At 45.1% G+C, this 19,397-nt stretch overlaps 1 long non-coding RNA gene across 8 annotated transcripts; it reads left to right on the forward strand.

Annotated features, from left to right (window-relative positions):
- Positions 1-1,235: 1,235 nt before the first annotated feature.
- LOC309844870 lies at positions 1,236-17,028 on the forward strand. Of its 8 annotated transcripts, none has more exons than XR_014300941.1 (7): positions 1,236-1,367; positions 5,141-5,293; positions 5,723-5,795; positions 8,413-8,614; positions 9,387-9,483; positions 16,011-16,142; positions 16,567-17,028. It is a non-coding gene; the product is annotated as an uncharacterized lncRNA (long non-coding RNA). The 8 variants fall into 8 exon arrangements; XR_014300942.1 differs by having other exon boundaries at positions 16,657-17,028; XR_014300943.1 differs by having other exon boundaries at positions 16,662-17,028.
- The last annotated feature ends 2,369 nt before the right edge of the window (positions 17,029-19,397 follow it).

Consider the following 19,397-nt stretch of genomic DNA (forward strand, 5'->3'; position numbering starts at 1 on the left):
TCCATTTCACCTAGGTTGCTTAGCTTATTGGCATATACTTGTGTTTTTTTTTCCCCTTTTCTTTTCAGTGTAACCATATTCATTGTTTTAGCATCATACCCAGTGCTCCATGCAATCTGTGCCCACTCTATTATCTACGACACGTTTCCCCAACCTCCCACCCCCGCTCTATCAATGCCTCAAATAATTTTTTTACTGTTGTATATATTTTTAAAATTAATTAATTTATTGATTTTCTGCATAACAGTATTCATTATTTTATTCACCACACCCTGTGCTCCATGCAATCTATGCCCGCTTTAACACCCACTGCCTGGTACCCCAACCTCCCACCCCCATGCCACTTCAAACCCCTCAGATTGTTTTTCAAGCAAAGACCCTACCAAAAAGGAGAATTTCAGACCTATCACTGATGAATATGGATGCTAAGATTCTCAACAAGATCCTAGCAAACAGGATCCAACAGCACATTAAAAAGATTAACCACCATGACCAAGTGGGATTCATCCCTGGCCTACAAGGATGGTTAAATGTTCACAAATCAATCAATGTGATAGAACAAATTAATATGAGAAGAGAGAAGAACCACATGGTCCTCTCAATTGATGCAGAAAAAGCATTTGACAAATTCCAGCATCTGTTCTTGATTAAAATGCTTCAAAGTATAGGGATAGAGGGAACATTCCTGAACTTCATCAAATCTATCTATGAAAGACCCACAGGAAATATCCTCAATGGGAAAAAGCTTGCAGCATTCCCGTTGATATCAGGAACAAGACAAGGATGCTCACTTTCACCCCTCTTGTTCAACATAGTATTAGAAGTCCTAGCAACAGGAATCAGACAACAAAGAGAACTAAAAGGTGCCCTCAGATTCTTTTTCAGAGTCGATAGTCTCTCATGGTTCCCCTCCCCTTCCAACTTCCCTCCACTCCCTTCTCCTCTCCATCTCCTCTTGTCCTCCATGCTATTTGTTATACTCCACACAGAAGTGAAACCATATGATAATAGGCTCTCTGCTTGATTTATTTCACTCAGTAGAATCTCTTTCAGTCCCGTCCTGTCGGTGCCCGAAAGTAAACACGCCATTAAGATGGCGGCTGGATGCGAGCCAGTAGGTGGAACTGAGGATTAAGGAAGTAGCCCAAAATGCCTCTTGTATCTATGTGGCTGCAAGTGATTGGTTGTACAACTTTGGTATATATACACATGCGCGGGTGGTGGAAAGGGGGATCCCAACAGCTACCCAGAAATAAAGCTTGCTTCACTGAGGTCTCCTGGTCGTTCTTGCTGGCGAGATTGACAGGTGGTGCTGAAATCCGGGAACCCTCGGAAACCGAGGAGTTCTTAGTGAACACAATGATCCGGTAAGTGCGCACAAAATTTCAGATAAGAAAGTTCCTAAGTAGAGGACGAGAAGTAAAAGGGTTCCTAGGCATAGGACGAGAAATAATGGGATCAAAGTTTACTAAGATGGAGGGATTACTGACGGAAGTGCTTAAGGCTAACGGCACTCCGCTAAAACGAAAGCAGCTCGGCAGTTCTTGAAAAAGGTTGAGGACTTCTTAATATTCCTCAATGGGAACGTTTGTGGGAAGAACCATAAAACGGTTAAAAATGTTATTGAGGAAGGTGTTGAGGTGATGGAACAGGTCAGAGAAGCCTCTAAGGCAGGATCTAGCAGAGGGGGAGAAAGTTCAGAGGAGAGCTCCTCTGAAGATGAGCTTGGGGAAGCCATGACGCACTTAAAATTAAAAGAGGAAGTCCCTAACGAACCTTTAAAGGGAGGGACATACAAAGAAGCCGGGACAAAATAGGACTCCCTAGCGCCCTCTGTCAGAAGGTCAAGAATTCCTACTCCTGAATGTAGGCCTATAGCGCTACCTGCAGAATGGTCGCCACCATATAACACTTCATGCTCCCGAGGGGCATGCGGTTGCCCAGAATGTAGAAATACAGGATGGAGGGACATTACGGACTTTACTAAACCCTCCCCTCTTGCATACCCAGTGTTAGAAGATCAAAATCAACAGGGGTTTCATCAACCACTAGACTTCAAACTTATTAAACAGTTTAAGGAAGCAGTCACTACTTATGGGCCACAGGCTGCTTATACACTTTCACTTTTGGAAGCAGTCGGTAGCATGAACCTTACCCCAGACGATTGGACTAACATGGCAAAAGCAACTCTGTCTGGTGGACAATACTTGATATGGAAAACTGCTTGGCAAGAGTGTAGCTCAGAAACTGCCCGGCGTAACGCCGCATCAGGGAATCCCCACTGGAATATTGACATGCTCATGGAAGGAGAAAGATCGACCAGGGAATAAACAAGAGTTTGTGCATCGACCTGTGTGTGTGTTGGTGTTGCGTCATCTCTGCAGGCAGGGAGAGCGTGACACCGTCCATGTGGCTACCAAAGTTGGGTATTCATTCTTATTGAATGGAGGCATAATACTCCATAGTGTACATGGACCACATCTTCCTTATCCATTCTTCTGTTGAAGGGCATCTTGATTCTTTCCACAGTTTGGCAACCGTGGCCATTGCTGCTATAAATTTGAGTTACAGATGGCCCTTCTCTTCACGCCATCTATATCTTTGGGGTAAAAACGTAGGAGTGTAATTTCAGGGTTACATTGAAGTTCTATTTTTAATTTCTTGAGGAATCTCCACACTGTTCTCTAAAGAGGCTGCACCAGCTTGAATTCCCACCCATAGTGTAAGAGGATTCCCCTTTCTCCACATTCTCTCCAACACATGTTGTTTCCCATCTTGCTAATTTAGGCCATCCTAATTGGTGTAAGGTGACATCTTAATGTGGTTTTCATTTGAATCTCCCTGATACCTAGTGATGATGAACATTTTTTCAGGTGTCTGGTAGCCATTTGTATGTCTTCATTGGAGAAGTGTCTTTTCATGTCTTCTGCCCAATTTTTTTTTTAAGATTTTATTTATTTATTTGACAGAGAGAGATCACAAGTAGGCAGAGAGGCAGGCAGAGAGAGAGAGGAGGAAGCAGGCTCCCTGCTGAGCAGAGAGCCCGATGCGGGACTCGATCCCAGGACCCTGAGATCATGACCTGAGCCGAAGGCAGCGGCTTAACCCACTGAACCACCCAGGCGCCCTTCTGCCCAATTTTTGATATGATTATCTGTTTTATGTGTGTTGAGTTTGAGGAGTTCTTCATAGATCCTGGATATCAACCTTTTGTCTGTCCTGTCATTTGCTAATTTCTTATCGCATTTTGTGGGCTGACCCTTTTCTTTCTTTATTATTTCCTATGCAGTGCAGAAGCTTTTGATTTTGAGGAGTTCCCAAAGTTTATTTTGACTTTTGTTTCCTTTGGTTTGGAGGCATGTCTTGAAAGAAGTTGCTGTGGCTGATATCGAAGAGATTACTGCCTATGTTCTCCTCTAGGATTCTGTTGGATTCCTGTCTCACGTTGAGGTCTTTTATCCATTATGAGTTTATCTTTGTGTACGGTGTAAGAGAATGGTCGAGTTTCATTCTTCTACATATGGCTGCCCAGTTTTCCCTGCAACATTTATTGAAGAGACTGTCTCTTTCACTGTATATTTTTTCTTGCTTTCTTGAAGATTATTTGGCCATAGAGTTGATAGTCCATATCTGAGCTGTCTACTGTGTTCCATTGGTCTATGAGTCTGTTTTTATGCCAGTCCCATGCTGTCTTGGTGATCATGGAGGCTCTCCTGGGACCAAGGACTTAAGCCCCTGTCCCTAGCTGCCCCAATTCCCACAATGTCCCCCCGCGATCCTTTGCCCTTTTGGAGTGCTTTCAACCAGTCTCCAAGTTATGCTGGTCCCCAGAATCAGGGCACTCTCGCTTGTATTGGGGTATTACTTTCCAACCAGTCACCTTTGGTGGCTCCCTCCCCCTTTTGTTTATCTTCCAATATCAGTCGCCATTCCCACTCTGCTTTACCTGCCCACTGGTGTCTTCTGCCCCTGTAGAGATCCACACATGTATAATTCTGATCTCAGGCTGATTTCATGGGTGATGAGAGTTCTTTGGTAGGTAATCAGCTCACTTTGTGGTATAGGCTGAAAAGGCGCCTCCTCTTACTTCCCCGCCATCTTGTCCCTCTGAATACCCAACTTTTATATTAACATGGATGGGACAGGAGGAGATTAAGCGAGTGAAATAAGTCAAGCAGAGAAAGTCAATTATCATATGGTTTCACTTACTTGTGGAACATAAGAAATAACACGGAGGACATTAGGAGAAGGAAAGGAAAAGTGAATTGGGGTAAATCGGACAAGGAGATGAACAATGAGAGACTGTGGACTCTGAGAAATAAACTTAGGGTTTTGGAGGGGAGAGGAGTGGGGGGATGGGTGAGCCTGGTGGTGGGTATTAAGGAGGGCATGTATTACATGGAGCACTAGGTATGGTGCATAAACAATGAATCTTGGAACACTCACAAAATAAAATTAAAAAAATTAAATGTGACTTTACTACAGATCCTAAGGGCCAGAGAGGGAATCACAATGGAGATTCTCAACCATTCTTATATCAGAGCTCATAATGACACTCTATCTCTGAAGAGCAGTATAAATAAGGTAGGCAGGAGTTGAGCCTTAAGTCAGAGTTCTTCTTGCTTCTGCCACACCTGGCAGCCTTGGCCTGTGCCCCCCTCCCCAGCTGCCCTTTCTGGTGTCCCTGAGCTAGTGGGGACCACATGGTCATATGGAGATGGGAAGCTTCACACCCCTAGTGATGATGGCGCTATTGTATTGTTCTCACCAGTCCAACAACATGATTTCTGAGTGAAATAAATAGCAGCTTCTTGACCTTCTTAAGATTTGAAAATCATCTTGAGTCATCTATTAGAAGTATGGTTACAACATGCCTTCTTTTTATGAAAAAAGAAAGAAAGAAAGAAACCCAAATAGTAATCATGGCTTCCTGAGCACCTGCTCTTGAGAGCCATCACAGTGGCTCTTTGTGGAATTGTCCCTCATAAACTTCTAAACTGTGATGTAGGTATTTTAGTAGGCACATTTTCTAGGTGGTTAGATAGGGGCTTAGAGATGACTCCATTAAGAGTGAACTTTAGTGTCAGAAACCTAAATGGCACCCCCAAACTGATTCAAAATCCCTTGTTATTCCATACAGGTACTATTTCCCTTCTATCCATGTGGTCTTCTCAATCTGAAAACATCTCAAGTCTCAGGGTTTTCTTGCATGGCCAACTGGAACAGATTCACCTGGCTTTTAACCTCTGCCCATCAAGATCATTAAGATAATTATCTCAGTGGAGGACCTCCAGTAAGATACTCAAAGATCTTTAAGAATACAGACATTATAATACTTTTCTGATATTAAAGTCACTGAAATTACCTTTTTAAAATTAATTCACACTCTGGTATGTTCAGAATGTTCTATAAGACAGATCTGAGATAGTATTTAAAAACACTCAGCTCAGCCTCTTCTACAAAGGGAGACAATGCTTGTAAACATTGCTGAACTATTCCTTTACCTACTTACTTCCCAACCACTGTAGTGTTTATATGGTATGACTATGACTTACATTAGTCAAAATTTGCAAGGAAAGAACTTAGACATCGTACCCAACTTTAGGGGCACTTCATGTTAAGACTAGTGTTGTGACAATGAGCTACCCTGTTTTGTTCTATAGTCCAAGGGAATGTGCCAGACATCTTAAAATTCTGACTTTAAATTATCTGTGTGCTTCAGAGATTTGGGCAGGAGAAGGGGATGAGCCCAGCATCTGTGAACATTTCGGTTATCTGTGTTGACCATGGAACAGGTAAACTTCTGTAGACATCATTTTGATTTCTTGGTACTATTGTTAAAGGTGCTTTTGTCTCAAGTTCTTCCCTTTAGAAGTACTTAGAATGATAATGGGAATTTTTATCTTTGACCATCCATGGGCCCAGATCCTGGGCTCCCAGGGAATCCCTTAACATTTTACCAAGCTCAAAATGATGGGGCAAAACCTCAGAGCATTGGCCCTATTTCTGCCCTAAGCACATGTTTCACATCTGCTTTGAGAAGAAAAAGATCACCAAAGACTGCCATTGCAAACATAAAGATAAGAAAACCAGAAGAACCTCTCCTGCTCCCAAAGATTAAAGTCATACTGATTTGCACAAACTGAAAACACATTAAAAAGTTATGGAATGTTCTTCCTCATGATGATGTGTACAAACAAAACAGAATATAGAAAATTTCCCCAAATGTCCCTTCCCTGAAGTCCTCCTTTTCTTTAAGATTTTATTTATTTATTTAAGAGAGAGAGAGAGAGAGAGAGAGAGAGAGAACACAAGCCAAGGGAGAGGGAGAAGCAGGTTACCACTGAGCAGGGAGCCTGATGTGGAGCTCAATGTAGGGCTTGATTCCAGGACCCAGGGATCATGACCTGAGCTGAAGGCAGACACCTAAAGGCTGAGCCACCCAGGTTCCACGGGCTCTCCCTTTTTTGTGAAGATTGTGTCTCCCAGGCAGCTGTCTTGACTTGGGTTTGAATAAAACTCTCTTCCTTTCTCTCTAAAATGTTTAAAAGGGTTTGTCATTTAGTGTCAATAATAGCAATATGCTTTCTTGTTAAGTGAAGAGTATTCCTGGTTTACAGCTCCAACAGCACAGAAGGGCGGTTGTTCTCATTCATCCTGGAGCTTCCGAGCAGAAGCAAGCACATGTATATATATTGCAGCACAAATGGCTCATCCTAGAGGGTGCGTTGAAGGTCTAAGAAGCACTGCCCACTCCAGGGGTGAGAGTTCTTCCCACTTGAGCATTACTATTTGGGTCGTAAAATTGTCTTGGAAATGTGGGAAACCATTGCATTTCATGAAGCCCAAGTCTCAGAAGGTCTGAGAACAGCTGACCTGTTCAGGAGCCAGGCACAGCTCCTCAGGAAGTGTTGGTGCAGGAAGGGAAGGGGCAAGGCTCTGAGGGTGGTCTTCAGCTAGAGGGATGTGGGGAAGGGGCCCTGTGTGAGGGGGCCCTGCCCCACACTTCACCCATGCCTGTGTGGTCCAGTCAGCTGTACAGGTGGGAAGGGACTCTAGGACCACCTGCAGATACAGGAAGTCACCGGTATAAGTTCCAGTGGCTGGATGCAGGCAGTCACAGCAACCAATGGGCTTGGGGCATCACCCTCCCTTACCAGTCACCCTGTGGGGGTGGAGCTACCTTTCTGTGGGTAGGCCCCCAGCTGCCCCAAGATGCAGTGGTGAGGCAGGAGAAGGCGAGATTGACCTGTGGGGGTTCCCTCATGGGTGAGTACACACTGTGGACCAGGGTAGGGACGTGGGAGGTAGGTTGAGCCCCACGTGGGAGGTTGGGGTACGGGAAGGGGGCATGGAATGAGCTAATCCTGGGAACTCAAATGAGTTCTCCTTTTTCCCTTGAAAGTCTCTTCGGCCCTATATCCGTTAATTGGCTGTATCCCCAAGATCCCTGAACTCTAGGGCGCCCACTCACTCCAGGTTTTGTGAGATGAGTTGTGGACATTTCAGGTTTCCCAGTGTTCCCCAGGAAAAGTGCATGTCAGGATGGCACACAGTCCCCACGTCAGTGAGTTGCACCCCGGTCCCTGACACAGTGCAGGTAATGGACCTTGAGCAGCACCTCCAGCTCAGCAGGGTCCCCCTGTTCAGGCACAAGTGTGGCAGCACCGAGTCTCAGAGCCAACCCCCAACTTCAACATTGTGCCCTGTGTCCCTTGGAGATGATGGTAATGGCCTGTCAGGATCATGCAGGTGGGTCTTCCAAGTTCCTGTCTCCGGTCCCAGGCACACGTGTGGTGGTAACAGCCCCAGAGGCATCCCCTCATTTTATCACTGTGCCCTGTGTCCCTCATGGATGGTGGCGATAGGCTGTCAGGATTGTGCAGGAGAGTCCTCCAGGTCCCTGTTCTCCCAGGTACAGGTGTGGTGGCAACAAACCTCAGAGTAGTCCCCCAACTTCAACACTGCCTCGTGCCCTGGGGTTGGTGGTCATAGGCTGCAGGATCCTGCAGGAGAGTCCTCCAGTTGAGGGCCTGGAAGCTGGAGTAAACCAGACCCCAGTCAAGTTGCATGAGGAACAGGTGAGTTAAGGTGTTCATTTGGAAGAGTAATTTCACTTTTCCAAAAAAGACAAAGTCATCAGTCTACTTTTGATGAAGATAGTTACTACTTAAGAAACAAGTGTGTGTAGGGCACCTCGGTGGCTCAGTGGGTTAAGCCTCTGCCTTCGGGTAAGTTTGTGATCCCACGGTCCGGGGATCGAGCCCCACATTGGGCTCTCTGCTTAGCAGGGAGCCTGCTTCCTCTTCTCTCTCTGTCTGCCTCTCTGCCTGCTTGTAATCTCTCTGTCAGATAAATAAATAAAATCTTAAAAAAAAAAAAGAAACAAGTGTGTGTTTCCCCTTCTCCCAGGAACTGAAACAGATGTGCAGGCCATAGATTGCAGATGCCTACTTGTGCCCACCTGACAACATTTCTCTGCTCTGGCTCCAGAAAACCTGAAGTTTTGAACACCAGCATCTGGGTCAGTGATGCAGCTTGTCACAGGACGTTGATGTTCAGAGAAAGCAGCAGATACAGTGGGCGCAATGTCACATCCATATCAGGAGTAGAGGTAAAACTTCTCATTAACTCAAAACCTCCTGGACTTTTCTCTTTCCTCTAGTTGAGACACGAAGTAAAACTCAAGTCATTGTCAGCATTCTGGATTTGGTTCAAGAGTTACTCAGTTTCCCTGAAGGTAGAACATTGCAGGGAATACCCTTTTTTCTGTTGATTTATTGCTTACAAAATATCATCTGAACATCTGTTTCTGAGGAAATCACTTATTGGAAAGGGAAGATGAGATTTACCCTGTGTGTGTGTGTGTGTGTAAAGATTTTATTTATTTATTTGACAGACAGAGATCACAAGTAGGCAGAGAGGCAGGCAGAGAGAGAGAGAGGAGTTAGCAGGCTCCCCGCAGAGCAGAGAGCCCCATTCGGGGCTCAATCCCAGGACCCTGGAATTATGACCTGAACCGAAGGCAGAGGCTTTAACCCACTAAGCCACCCAGGCGCCCCAGATCTTTGTATGTTTTTAACATACAATTTCATCCTTCATCTAACAAGGTTTATTCTGTTGGGCCTAGGGTATAGTTAGGTGGCCAACATCTAGAGTTGGGTGGCTTTTTGTCATCAGATACAGACTTCGATGATGTCTTGTCATTTGTCAAAGGTGATGTTTCCTAATTTATCAGTCTTTTCATCAAAAGAGTTATAATTAACGTATAGGGAAAATTCAAAGTTATTCAAAGTAGCCATTTACTGTTTAAAAGTTGACCTTGGTTTTCTAATTTGACTAAATGCATCATCTGGATACTTTGACGTGCTGTATTTTTTCTGCAGTTTCTTTGGTGGTAGAGTCAGAAGGAGAGACTTTGGAAATTCTTATGGATAGATGCATGCTGGTGGCTCCAAGGAGCTTGGTGTCAGGAACCCTGGGGTGAGTTCTGAAACTGCTTGCCTGACCTTACATGAGTCAGGTTATACCACAGAGTTTCTGTTTCCTCCTTATGAATCTGCTGGAAGGTAATATCTATGGAAAGGCTTTTTACACAGAAACTTTAATGTATATTGAAGAGCAAGTTAATATCAGATGATTTGGCTGTATTGTTCTGTAAATAATAGTTTTTTTTAAAAGATTTTATTTATTTATTTGACAGAGAGATTACAAGTAGGCAGAGAGGCAGGCAGAGAGAGAGAGAGGAGGAAGCAGGCTTCCTGCTGAGCAGAGAGCCCGATGCGGGACTCGATCCCAGGACCCTGAGATCATGACCTGAGCCAAGGCAGCAGCTTAACCCACTGAGCCACCCAGGCGCCCTGTAAATAATAGTTTTAACCCTTGCCCCCCACAGAGTGCCTGGGTGGCTCAGTGGGTTAAAGCCTCTGCCTTCGGTAGAGATCAGGTCATGATCTCAGGGTCCTGGAATTGAGCCCCACATCAGGCTCTCTGCTCAGCAGAGAGCCTGCTTCCCTTTCTCTCTCTCTGCCTGCTTGTGATCTCTGTTTAAACAAATAAATAAAATCTTTACAGAAATAGTTTTAACCCCCCCTGTCATGAGATATGGTATTTTATTGCACAAGGAGTCCTCAGAAGGCGATAATGAAAGTGTCAGATCTCAGAGCACATTCAGGTTCCATTGGTAGGTTAGTTACCATTTACCAGGTAGGAGGTAAGTGGAGAGAAATATGACAGAAGGCAAAAGTAGGTGTTAACCAGTCATTAGGTAGCATTCTGCATTTCTCATGAAAGCCTTGGGCCAGTGTAATTTTGGAAGAAGGAGAAGGAATCCTGGAGCTTTCTGGCAGACAGGGGAATTCCAGGTCTGAGTAGAGCTGACAGGGGTCCCAGAGTAGAGCTGAGTGCATTCTGCAAGAGGTTGTGGGCAGGACTGGCTCCAGGGGGTGGCTGCATCTCCCATGTGACGGTTGTGACAGGTCAGAGCTGTGAGCAGTTTCCTGGATGAGGACAAGTGAGCCACAGGTGGAGAACTGGCAGAACACCTTCTTCTGTGCCACCAGCCTCACCCAACACACACAACCTCATCGTCTGTCCCTGTCACTCCAATTCTGACTGCTCTGTGCTGCCAGGACGAGATGTGGGTTTGTTCTCCTTTCTTTGCATGTCAGTGAAGTTTCAAAACTTTGATTATGGAAGGGTCGCCTGGGTGGCTCAGTTGGTTAAGCAGCTGCCTTCGGCTCAGGTCATGATCGCAGTGTCCTGGGATCGAGTCCCACATTGGGCTCCTTGCTCGGCAGGGAGCCTGCTTCTCCCTCTGCCTCTGCCTGCCTCTCTGTCTACTTGTGCTCACTCTCGCTCCTCTCTCTCTCTGACAAATAAATAAAATCTTAAAAAAAACTTTGATTTTGGAAATTACGGGTCATCAGAACGGCTATTACTCTTATTTCCTGCTCTTTAATTCACCACAGTGAATCATGACTGCTAGTGGAAGGGGCGATCTGTGTGTTTTTATTTCCTGTTTTAATTAAACAATGGGAAAACAATCTTTTGAGGTATTAAAAAATCCTTCATGGGGTCTCATGTTTTTCTCTTCTGTGAACCACTTTCTGATCGTAGAAACATTTTTTTTTTTTTAAATTAAAGCACAGACTCAGAGCTGAAACAGGGTGCTGTGCCCTTTGTGAGGGGGAGAAACAGAGGAAGAGTGTAGGTTGTTTAGGAGCTTGGGGTGTGGCTCATTATGCTCCCAGTGGAACACAAGCCCCCGTTAGCCTTCCTTGACAGTGGGTGGGGGAGATAGGGGTGGCTGCTCACCTGGTGGACCATCCTGGGCTCTGAAACCTGACCCAGTGAATCACTATTGACTTGAACTGGGGAATTTATGAAGAAAACAGAATGAACCCTGGAGGGTGCCTATATCCTTTGCACTCAGACAACTCCATGGAGCAAAGGAACTCATCACCCATGAGACATGTCAGGATCCCTGAGGGTGTGGGCTTTGCTCCCTGGGAAGAGGTTGTGTCTTCATCCTTATCTGAACCAGAGCCATGTTGTTTGGTTAGCAAGATCCAGACTTTTATGTGACCATGTCATTATTATTATTGTTTTTTTTAAAAAAGATTATTTATTTATTTATTTGAAAGAGAGACAGTGAGAGAGAGACAGTGAGAGAGAGCACGAGAGGCGAGAAGGTTAGAGGGAGAAGCAGACTCCCCATAGAGCTGGGAGCCTGATTTGGGACTCGATCCCGGGACTCCGGGACCGTGACCTGAGCCGAAGGCGGTTGCTTAACCAACTGAGCCACCCAGGCGCCCCTTATTATTATTATTATTTTAAGGAAGCAATGTAGGCACTGTCTTCAAGATACAAATCTCAAAAGGAAAAACAAGGGGCGCCTGGGTGGCTCAGTGGATTAAGCCACTGCCTTCGGCTCAGGTCATGATCTCAGGGTCCTGGGATCGAGTCCCGCATCGGGCTCTTTGCTCAGTGGGAGCCTGCTTCTCTCTCTCTCTCTGCCTGACTCTCTGCCTACTTGTGATTTCTCTCTCTGTCAAATAAATAAATAAAATATTAAAAAAAAAAGGAAAAACAAAAGGTCAAATATATATATATATATATATATAATGACTCTACTTGTGTTATCTCTCATTAGTAAGGGTGACTTAGGGCTGCCCATGTGAGAAAGACCAAGGAATTCTATTTTGATAGAAGTGTGCTGTGCAAGTGTAGTGCATGTGTGGATTTTTTATTTATTTTGTTTTATTTAATGCCATCCTTACCAAAATCCCATCCGTTTCTTCAAAGAAATGGAAGAAATAATCCTAATCCTATTAGAAGAAGTTGTACCCCAAATTTTTTTAGAAGAAAAAACCCTATGTGTATACAAAAATAAAGTTAGATACAATGAAGGATAAAATATGACTATAATAATGAAAGTTAAAAAAGATTATTTTTTAAATGAAAGGTATTGTTAAGATAAACTAGTTAACATTAAAAGAGGAAAGGGTAAATGTTAAAAAAATTTATCAGAAGAAAAAAAAGAAAATTAAAAAAAAATTAACTGCAAGACTAAAGAATCATGGGGAAAAAGCCATGAATTCTATGCTTTGCTTTCTCCTCCTCTGGAATTGTGCTGTTCTCCTTGGTAAATGAACTTGGTCTTGGCTGGATTTCTTGTTGATCTTGTGGGGGAGGGGCCTCTTGTAGTGATTCTCAAGTGCCTTTGCCGGAGGTGGAATTACATCGCCTTTACCAGGGGCCAGGCTAAGTAATCTTCAGGAGCTTTTGTTCCCTGAACACTTTCTGTAGAGTTCTGGAGGACGGGAATGAAAATGCCGGCCTCCAAGTCTCTGCAGCCCAGAGTGGACGAGAGCTTGGGGCCCCACTTCTCAGTGCGCCCTCAGAGAAAAGTGCTCAATCACTCCCGTCTCCCTGGTCTCCAGCCACACTCCGAACTCACCCAGCCTGTGCCCGGTTCAAGGTAACCCCGAGTTGAGAGCTCACTTCTCTGCTCTGTCTCTATAGCCGGCTTCCCCACTCTAATACCTGCGAGCTCTTTCACAATCAGACACCCCCGATCCTTCTGTGACCCCGCGGAACCTGGGGCCAAGCTGACCCCGCATGGACTTCATCCCAGTTTAGCCTCTGGAGCAATGTCCCTCAGTGGAGCAGACTTTTAAAAGTCCTGATTTTGTGCTCTGTTGTTCTGCCACTTGCCAGGAGCTGGCTCCTCCCACCACAAGTCTATCTTGCTGTCACTTTGGATTCACTTCTCTGCTGGTCCTACCTTTCAGAAAGTGGTTGATTTTCTGTTTCTAGAATTGTTTCTCTTCTCTCTTTGATCTCCTGTTGGATTTGTAGGTGTTCAAAATGCTTTGACAAGCTATGTAGCCCGTCTCCTGCTACCTGATGTTGTCTTAACCAGCTGCTTCTCCACCGTCTTGCGTGTGTGTGTGTGTGTGTGTGTGTGTGTGTGTGTGTGTTTGTTTAAAGATTTTATTTGGCACAGAGGGAGAGACATCACAAGTAGGCAGAGCAGCAGGCAGAGAGAGGGGGAATCAGGTTCCCTGATGAGCAGAGAGCCTGATACGGGGCTCAATCCCAGGATGCTCAGATCATGACCTAATCTGAAGGCAGAGGCTTAACCCACTGAGACACCCAGGTGCCCAACACATGTAGTGTTTTATTCTATCATTTTCCTTACTTCTCTGAAGGGAAAAGGAAGTGGTGACTGGAGCCTGGTTTCTGATTTGAAGGAATGGGATATAAGAGATTTGAAAAAGTAGTGTTCATGCTGATACGGTCCTCAGTGCACAGTGAGCAAAGGTTTGAATCTTGGACTTGGAGGTGTTGGTGTTGGTGTACAGGGAGGATGTTGTCTAAGTTTCCAGCACGCAGAGTCACTTGGCTGGTCTTCCTACTCAGACCAGTTCCTGCCTTCCTAAGGGGAGCTTGAAAGTGGCTTGGAACCCTAGGGCACTTGAGGAATGATTTGGATGAGACACCTGGGTGGGCCAGTGTAGACAAACTCAGGGAATTCCAGAGCTAATGAACACATTTCTTTTTTTTTTCTTTTTTTTTTTTAATATTTTAATTATTTATTTGACAGACAGAGATTACAAGTAGGCAGGGAAGCAGGCAGAGAGAGAGGAGGAAGCAGGCTCCCCGCCGAGCAGAGAGCCCAATGCGGGGCTCGATCCCAGGACCCTGGGATCATGACCTGAGCCGAAGGCAGTGGGTTAAACCACTGAGCCACCCAGGTGCCCCATGAACACATTTCTGAGGCTGGAGTTTGCTTCTTTGTGAGTAGCATTGAGCCGGGGTGAAAAGCAGTCTCTGGATCTTAGGACTCATCGTGTGAGCAGGACTGAGCCTGGGTGCATTGTCAGATCAGACAGCTGGGAGATTGGGAGGCTTTGGTGGTGGACCATTACTCTTGAGGGCAGGCCATCCTGCTCCAGGGATAGGGCTCTGCTGCCTGGTCAGCCCTACTGCTGCAGATGTACCACGAAAGTTATTTTCTCTTTGGTTCTCATGCTCTTGGCTCAGCAGGGTGGTTGGTGAGAAGCAGTCCACAGGCAACCTTATTGATCCTGCCCCGGTGCCCCTTGCTTCCTCAGATGAGGCACAGCAGGTATTCTCTACCTGGTGTCTATGAATTCAACCAGCAGAAGCACTTCTTCCAGAGCCACACCCCTGAGAAATCCTCCACTTTCCTGTGCTGTGTGGAAGAGGCCAGTTTTCATTTGGAACTGAAATCTCAGATCCTGATATTAGATTCCAAGGCCATACAGTACTCCAGTCTCCATGACGCTGTAGTTGTGATTGAGTCCTGATGTGCAAGACTGAGGCCAAACCTGGGCAGCCTTCTGCTGCTGCTCAATTTGTTTCCCAGAGTCAAGAGTCTCATATGGTTTTTCTCCTTCTCAGGTATCTTCCCATTCAGGTTTCCCACCCTGTCCCTATGATCCTCTGTGTTATTCCTTATATTCCACATATGAGTGAAACAGTATGATAACTGTCTTTCTCTGCTTGACTTATTTCACTTAGCTTAATCCCCTCCAGTTCCAGCCATGTCAATGCAAATGGTAAGTATTCATCATTTCTGATGGCTGAGTAATATTCCATTGTATATATGAACCACATATTCTTCTTCTTTTTTTTAAAGGATTTTGTTTATTTATTTGACAGAGAGAGAGAGAGAGAACTATCACAAATAGGCAGAGAGGCAGGCAGAGATAGCAGGGGAAGCAGCTCCCCACTGAGCAGAACGCCCTATGCTTGCTCGATCCCAGGAACCTGAGATCTTGACCTGAGCCACAAGCAGAGGCTTAACACACTGAGTCACCCAGGGGCCCCTGAACCACATCTTCTTTATACATTAATCTGTTGAAGGACATCTCTGCTCCTTCCACAGTTTGGCTATTGTGGACATTGCTGCTAGGAACACTGGGGTGCATGTGCCTCTTCATTTTACCAAATCCATATGGTAGATACCCAGGAGTGCAATTGGTGGGTCATAGGGTAGCTTTATTTTTAACGTCTTGAGGAAACTCCATGCTGTTTTTCAGAGTGACTGTACCAGCTTGCATTCCAACCAACAGTGTAAGAATGTTTCACACCCTCATCAACATTTGTTGTTCCCTGTCTTTTAATTTTTGCCATTCTAACAGGTGTAAGGTGGTGTCTCATTGTGGTTTCGATTTTTATTTCCCTGATGGCAAGTCATGTGGAGAATGTTTTCATGTGTCTGTTAGTTATCTGTATGTCTTTTTGGAGAAGTGTCTTTTTAGGTCTTCTGACCATTTCTTGAGTGGACTCTTTGTTTTTTTGGGTGTTGAGTTTGAGAAATTCTGTGTAAATCTTGGATACCAGACCTTTAACATAGCATTTGCAAATATCTACTCCCAGTTTACAGGTTGCCCTTTAGTTTTGCTGATTGTTTCCAAGCTTTTCATCTTGATGAAGTACTGAAAGTTTATTTTTGCTTCTGTTTCCCTTGTCTTTAGAGACTTGTCTTGAAAGAAGTTGCTGTGTTGGAAATCGAAGAGGTTGCTGCCTGTGTTCTCTAGGATTTTGGTGTGAGACAGGAATTAATCATCTTTCTTTCCTGGTTGTATTTGAGCCCTCTCTCCTTCTTGGTGAGTCTAGCTAAGGGTTTGTTAGTTTTGTTTATCTTTCCAACAAAGGCAGTTCTTATTTTCATTGATCTTTTGTCTTTTTCGTCATCATTATTCATTTTCAAATTCCGTTTTGTGATTTCCTTATTCCTACTGATTTGGGGATTTGCTTGTTTTTTTTTTTTTTAATACTTTTTTCTCATGTAAAATTATAATGTTTATAGGAGAGCTTTCTTGTGGATTGACGGGGACCTGAATTTCTATGAACTTCCCCCTTAGAACTAATTTTGCTGTATCCCTTAAGTTTTTGTAGGTTTTTCTTTTTGTCTCGAGGTACTTTTAAAATTTCTTGATTTCTTCTTTGACTGTTGGTAGTTTATTACCATGTTGTTAAATCTCTACATATTTTTGATTCTCGCATTTTCTTCTTGTGATTGATTTCTAGTTTCATACCATTGTGGTTGGACAATATTTGAATCAGCAGGTGAGGGGAACATTCAGGATAAAGTTTTGTTTACTGGGCTTTTTTTCTGAGGGCAGAGAATGAGCTCCATACAGTGGAAGGTGTTGGGTTGGCAAGTTCCAGGAATGCAGGAGGAACAATGGAAATGACTGCCGCCGGGTCCTGCCGTCTTCCAGCCTCCACCCCCCTTTACTTCACCCTTGACTCTCCCGCCAAAAGGATGTATGCCCAGGTCAGGTCACCATAGGTAACCCGATACCTATGCAGGAAACAGATGAAAGACCCCTGCCAACTCCCTCCCAGTGTGACTTCCTCTACTCTCTTTCCGGAGTCATGGAACCTTGCCAGAGGGTGCCCACCTCCTCCTGGAACAACTTTCCTGGCTCCACTTCTCTTGAGCCCTGAAACTTTGCAGGAGAGTGCCTTTAATAAATCTTGCCTTGCACCCACTTCGCCTGGCGTGTTTATCTTGCCTATAAAACCTTACATTTGGTGCCCAAAACTCGGGAGGAGATTGAGTCCCCACCCTGGTGAGGAGGCTCTCTCCTCTCCCTAGCCAGACCTGGACCTGCCTTTCCCAGCGCCACTTCTGAAGCCATGGTGAGTTTCCCCGGATTCCGCGCCTCTGTCTGGAAAGCCCTGCCCTAATCGCGCCCGCGTCACGGCGGACCCCGCCGGTCACTAGGTGGCCTCCGTGACTCTGAGAAGCTGGGAGACGTCCTAACCTCTAAGGTATTTGACACAGTTTTTCCGCAACCCAGTGGTGGATGAGGGGATGCCTTCCTCCAGCCCTCGGGTTGCCTGGCAAGGAGTCTTGGGGACCTCCCAATCCAAATTCAACCCTAAAACATCCCGGGGGTGTTTTAGGCCTGTTGGCCAATCTTAAAACCCTGGAACTGGACCAGGACCTGCAAAAACGACGTTACTATTCTGTCGCTTGGCCACAATACTGATTAGACAGTCAGTCCCAATGGCCTCCGGAAGTCACGTTTAATTATCAGATTTTCATGGACCTAAATAACCTCAGTAGACACCAAGCCAGATGGGCCAAGGTCCCTTAAGTTCAGGATTTCTGAACCAGCGCCCTTGTTTACCCGTCCCTCTCCCCACTCCTATCCGAACTCCTGACAAATTTATCCGCAGTAAATATGAAACTTTAATCAGTTTAATGAAGCTCTTGTTACTTGTTAAAATCTGTTAGCAAAGAAATGACTAAACTGATGGTTAATTGTCTGTCTCAAAGTTTTAATGGGTAATTGCTGAGATAGCTTTCAAAGTCTTTGGTAACCTGAAAGTTTTAAGTTTTGCTTGGATCACAAATGGGATTAAATCTGTTGGACATTTAGGTCTTTTCCAAAGGGATAAAATGCCAAGTCATTTATTACTGAACATAGCTTTGTGCTTTTGACTTCTTACAGCAAAGAAAATAAGAATATTTAAATCTGTTAGTAAGCATGGTTTGTGCTTAACTGATTCATAAATTGGTATCTAAAGAATTCTGTTATAGCCGTTCATGATTAATAACTGACTAGAAGTTAATAACTAAAGGTGTTTCTAAGAGTACAAAATTCTGCTAAATAAAGGAAGCAACTCTGTATGTAGGAAAGTAGAAGATATATGAGAAAGATTTAAGGAATGGGAGTATATTTTATTGAAAGTGAAAGGAGATAATTTTGTCCTAAGTGAGATGGTTGTTTGATACAAAACCTGAATGCAAAGGAAAGTTGTAGAAGGTTTGTGAAGGGAAATCATTCAGGAACCCAATGAAAACCCGGCCATGTTTCTTAACCAACTTACTGAGGCGCTGACTCAATACACTTGCCTAGATCTGGCCTCTCCATCAGGGGCGACTGTTTTAGCTACTCACTTTATTTCTCAGTCAGCCGCCGACATTCGGCAAAAATTAAAGAAAGTGGAGGAGGGCCCTCAAACTCCCATTTCTGATCTGGTGAAAATGGCATTTAAAGTCTTTAACTCCCAAGAGGAGGCAGAACTTAAGCGCCAAGCCAGACTCCAACAGAAGGTCCAACTGCAGACCTAAGCCCTGGTAACAGCCCTAAGGCCGGCAGGTTCTGGGGGTCAACAGAAGGGAGCACCTAACTGTGTCCCTCCGGTGGCCTGTTTCAAGTGCGGAGCCAAGGGACACTGGGCCTGTCAAGGCCCCAATCCAAAAACGCCTACTAGGCCGTGCCCTCAATGCTGTATGATGGGCCACTGGAAATCGGACTGCCCCAGCCTCAGGGTGTTCATGGCGCCTCCACGTGGGGGAGACCCTGAGACGGTAAGTTCTGTCTTCCAACTTCTCCGATTGGATGACTGATGGAGCCCAGACTCAGACACCCCTCTCACCCATGCCGAGCCCAGGGTCATGCTCCAGGTAGCAGGTAAGTCCATTTCCTTTCTATTGGACATGGCACATGCTTTCCTGCCTTCGTACTCGGGTCCTACTCATCCCTCCCCAGTTGCAGTTATGGGAATTGATGGTACTTCCTCCACTCCAAAGGCCAGCCCACCCCTTACCTGCAGCCTGTATGGGTTCCCCTTCTCACACTCCTTGCTCATTATCCCTTCCTGCCCTGTTCCCCTACTAGGCAGGGACATCCTCCACAAACTTCAGGACACCATTCATCTCTCTCCCTCTCCCTCGACTTCTGCTCACCTCGTTCTTCCTCTACTTCCCTATGACTCGTCCTCCATCCTGGACTGTCTCCCCTCTGTAGACCCGCAGATATGGGACATTTCCAGACCTGTAGTAGCAACCCACCAATGAGGACTCAAGTTCATCAGTGACCACCTTCGGCAGCAGGGTCTCC

The sequence above is a fragment of the Mustela nivalis genome (assembly GCF_964662115.1).
Source record: "Mustela nivalis genome assembly, chromosome: 1".
NCBI lineage: Eukaryota > Metazoa > Chordata > Mammalia > Carnivora > Mustelidae > Mustela > Mustela nivalis.